The sequence below is a fragment of the Lynx rufus genome, unplaced genomic scaffold, assembly GCF_022079265.1.
Source record: "Lynx rufus isolate CCGP_SWC_20201006 ecotype Redwood Valley unplaced genomic scaffold, mLynRuf1.p SCAF_7, whole genome shotgun sequence".
In the NCBI taxonomy this organism is placed as follows: Eukaryota; Metazoa; Chordata; class Mammalia; order Carnivora; family Felidae; genus Lynx; species Lynx rufus.
The window spans coordinates 10,914,290-10,919,265 of record NW_025814889.1 but is presented as its reverse complement, the minus strand read 5'-3'; positions in this window follow the sequence as shown (position 1 = coordinate 10,919,265).

The window sequence follows — 4,976 nt, the reverse complement described above, 5'->3', positions numbered from 1 at the left end:
CAGGGTCACGGGGAGAAGGGGTGCTCCATGAAGAGGTGCGGGGGAAGCCTGGGATGTTCTGACTTCTGCCACGCCCTCCTTCAGCCCATTTATGAAATGGGTAGCCAGAGGCCCATTGCACTTCCCACTCTGTCTCAACTATCTCTTCTGTGAAATGGGGATAATAAAAGCCATCCAGGCTCCAAGACAAGGGTCCAGACTATCTGATCTCCTGGCCCCCTGCCATCCCTGAGAACTGTAATTTTGTTTAAAAATTTTTTAGATGTTTATTTATTTATCTTGAGAGCAAGCAGGGGAGGGACAGAGAGAGAGAGGGAGAGAGAAAATTCCAAGCAGGCTCTATGCTGTCAGCATGGAGCCTGACTTGGGGCTCGACCCCACAAACTGAGATCATGACCTGAGCCAAAATCAAGAGTCGGACACTTAACCCACTGAGACACCCAGGTGCCCGAGAACTATGATTTTATGGAAGACTAACTTATTTGTTTATTTATTTATTTGTCTGTTTATTTTTTTAAGTTTATTTATTTTGAGAGAGAGAGAAAGGGGGAGGGGCAGAGAGAGAGAGAATCCCAAGCAGGCTGTGCTCTGTCAGCACAGAGCTCTGCTCGGGGCTCGACCCCACGAACCTTGAGATGATGATCTGAGCCAAAACCAAGAGTCAGACGCTTACCTGACTGAGCCACCCAGGTGCCCCCCTGCCTGATTCATTTAGAAACGACCTCAAACTTTCACAGAAAGGTTGCAAAAGCACGTCACAAATATTTGTCCAGATCCATGTGCGAATAAACTGCTGACATGATGCCCCATATTTCCCCGGACGTTTCGGCACGTGATCTCCACACACAAGGACGTTCTGCTACGGGACCACGACATACCCGTCGAGCCGGGAAGTGTATCTGCTCCATTCCTACCGCCCCCAGTCGTCCTGGCCGCCTCCGACTCCCCCTCTCTCCCCAGCAGTGGCTTTTCCCAAATGGCCCCGGCAGAGAATCACATTCGGTTGCCAGTTCTCTTCCGTCTGTAGCACACTCCTCAGTCTCGGGCTGCTCTCATGGTGTCCTGACTTTTGAGTCCTACAGACCCGTTGTTTGTGGGGCGGCCCTCGGTGTGAGTGTTCTGATGCTTCCTTGCACCTGGATGCGGGTTCTGATCCTCGGGGTGGAATCGCACGAACGTGGGGCTGTGTTCCCGTCGCAGCCCGTCTGGCGGCACATGGTCTCTGTTTGTTCCAACACGGATGTAATGTTGATTCCTTGATTAGCGTCTGTCTGTCTGCCATGTTCTCACATGAAGCCAATTTTGTGATTATTCAGTGTCTTGTGGGGAGGTACCCTGAAACTATCTAAATACCCATTTACTCATCAAATAGTTCATTAATTCTAAATATAATTATGATTGTAACTAATTGACGTAATTAATGAATTGACATATGTGTGGACTCGTGGTTTCCTATTCCATCCTGTGGGTTATGACTCATTATTATCATCATTTATGTTGATGTTCAGATTGTCCCCGATGTGGTCGGTGGGAGCCCATTCCAGCCAGCTTCTGTGTCCTTTTGATGTGCCCCCATCACTCTCGGAGCACTTCTGGACTCTCTGGGACAAAAATGCATTTTAGGCTGATCTTGCAGTTTTCTGTCCCAAGCTCTGGAACTGGCCATTCCCCCACCCCCCCAAAAAAAACCCCAAGTCTTTTTGGCAGCCAGTGGATGGTGACAAAAACTGTCCTTGATCAACTTCATTCGGGCTCCTCTGAGCCCTCTGCTCTGCTGGAACCAGGGTGGGCTCTGTCTGTGTCCTTGAAGAATCCAGTTTGAGCAAGAACCATGCCAAGTCAGTTTATCACCAGCACCCCCCCAACCCTGACCACCCTTGCTATCTGATCAAATTCCCCGTCCCAACCTGGACACCTTATCATCCTGGTCTGCCTTCAGCAGGAATTCTGTTGAGCTGTCTAGCAGGAATGCCCTTTACGCCCATATTTCCCCTTAGAAATTTTCCATCCTCTGCCTCCCCATCTCTCCTGGGCTGTAACCCCACTTGTCATTGTTGGGGTTGGATCCAGTCTGATGTCTGTGCCCTGCCACAGACCCCCTCCCCCGAATCATCTGCCTTCCCATTACTAAGAACCGTGGCAAACCATTTTTCCTTCACAGTGGGATTTGGAAATGCTTGCGGACGTTGTAATGTGGGCAGAACGTGGGAACATGTGTGTATGAACATCTGTCTACACACATTTATTTACATCTAGTTTATTTCTACTTCTATTGACATAGATTGAAAACATTGAGTGTACATCAACATCTCCGATTCCAGCCCAACCCCAAAGGGTTCATTCTAGTTTTCTCCTTTCTGTCTCAGTCACCCCCTTCTCAGGGACAAAGCTGGCTCCCATTGTCCTTAACACTTAGACTCCTACTGTATGTGACTCATCTCTTGTCACGCTGCCCCCTCATCCATGAAGAGGCCATCCCTCCGCCCTCCCCTGTAGGCTCTGGGGCCCTGTGCTGGGCCACCCACCCTCAACAGCTCTCTCCCCTCCCCCGCCCCCCACAGCGTGGCCCCTCCCCCATGGAGCCTCACCTTACCACCACCACCCCCCCCCCGCCCCCCACACTTCATGGCTTTTGGCTGTCCTTGTTGTTAGGGAAGGGAGAGGGAGGAAGAGCCAATGAGAGAGCCTTTGACCATGGAATCTTCCAGTCGGGGTGATGGTCTCTGAAGCTTAGGAACCTAAGATAACCCTTGGCGATATTCACACAGACTGTTCCCTAGAGACTGAGGCTTTCTGGCTCAGGTCACCTGTGACCCTGTCTGTACCTCTTAAAAAGAAGATCTGTTTGTGGCATTCTAGAGAGAACAGGTCCTTTTCCCCTTCTGTGCTTCCAAATTAGCTTCAGGCTACACGGGTGACCTTGGATGGGTTACATGTTAATGATCCCACCCGCTTCAGGTCTGGTCGGAAAATTTTCCACGTCTTTCCCCTGGTTGTTCATGCTTTTGGGAAGCAGGCTTCGTGCCAGCAGCTTCTGGTCTGAATCTGTCCGAGCAGAGCCAGGGCTCCAGACTCCAGCGCTTATCTGGACGGTGGGCTGAGAGGGGTGAGGGGCTATTTTTGGGTTTCCCTCACACCCCCTTGCAGATTACCCTTCCAGGGTGGAGGAAGACAGACGCAGTGCCATTGGACAGGAGAGACTTCAGGACCCCCTAGCATAGATAACTGGAGACTAATAGCCCCAGAGGTTGCAGGGCAAGGGGCCCATCTACCAAGAGGCCAACGAGGCTTAAAATGCAGGGACCCTCACTTGCTCAGCCTCTTCCACAGCTTGTGCGATTGGCAGTCACAGTTTTCTAGCCTTTGTCTTAAAGAAGGACCCCCAAATTGTCTAAACTGTGGGCCCCACAACCTGGATCTAATGCCATGTGCCACATGACTCCCAGCCCCTGTGTGTGTTCCAGAGGGCTGGGAAAGGCCCAATGACAGGACCCCCTGTGCCTGGGAAAGTGGCTTCGTGTCTCGGTCAAGAGCATCACTGCCTGGGTTCAAATCTCAGCTCTGATATTCACCTTCTGTGGGATTCTGGAAGTCACCTAACCTCACCATGCCTCAGTTTCCTCAGTACTACATGCCTCACCTCCTAGAACTGATGTGAGGATGAATACATTCGTGTGTGAGCTCTGTCTGTCCATCTGCCTGTCCATCCATCTAACTACCTACCTACCTACCTACCTATCATCTGAAACACACAGACACAGAAAGAGTCCCCAGAATAGCACTTAGGTAAATTATCTATCCACTGTGCTGCCATGAAACCGTACCTGGGTACATGTCCTGCGGCCTGGAGAGCCCTTAATCTTCCCCTCGTTCTTCAAAGCCAGAGATTGTTCCCTAACTTCTTTGCCTTATTTATGGAAGGTTTGAAAGACTCATAAAGGTTTCAGAACATTTAGAACTGGGGCTTGTGGTCCTGGGCTGCTTTGCCAGAGAACAGCCTGGCCTCGCCCTGACTCATGGGCTCATGCACCCAGGTCAGCAGCCAGGGAGGCAAAAGGCCTGTAGCTCAGCTGTGCTGCCTCCCGGCTCTCTCCCCGAGGGAAGGGCCTGCCTTGCCCTGTCTCCGTGAGGGAGACAATGAGAGGATTGGGGGGCTCGGGAGGGGTCAGGCTTTGGGGCGCTCAGGATGGCTGCTGGCTGGCAAAGTGAGGACAAAATGAACCGGCTTGTGGGAAAAACCACCACCACCAGTCTCAGAGGATACTCTTACCTGGAAGGTGCCTCCGCTTTGTCCTGGGAATTTCAAGCCTCCCACAGGAGATCGACCACGACCACGTGGGGGACTGTGGCCCCCTTGCCACTGTCCTGCCCACCTCTTACTGTTGGAAAGCCAGGGGCTAGACTCTTGAATTTCGTTTGCATTTCTTTCTTCTTCCCTAGCCCGCTGTGTGAGGCTACAGTGAGTAACAGCTCTGGTCGGGGCTCTGGATGAGGCTGGCCTGCTGGGGCCCTGGCTGGGCCTCAGAGCTCGGGTCCTCCCGCAAGGAAACCCTCTCTAGGCACCAGCCTGTCATCCGGGGGGATTCCCTTTCTCTCCCAACTTCCCAGGACATGACCTCCGTGGTCACTACCACCATTTTCTTCCCTCCTCCTCCTCCACCCACTGCTACCTGGCTTCTCTGCCCACCAACCAGCCTTTCCTTCCCCAACCCCACACACATCCCGAGGTTCTGGGGTCCCAGGAAGGCCGCAGGGCTTCACTTAGCATAGGGAAGCCGTATCATTTCCGTCCCTAACAAAGCACTTTTGAAAATAAAAGGGGACTGTGGGACAGTGACCACAGGCAGAGAGACACTATCCGGGTCACCAGGGCTGTGTGGCCACCCTCTCCCAACACTGGTCATTTCATACTTCCCCAGTGTTGCAACCAGCCTGTGCGGTCCTTCCTTCCCCTTCTGGAATAACCACAATGCTTG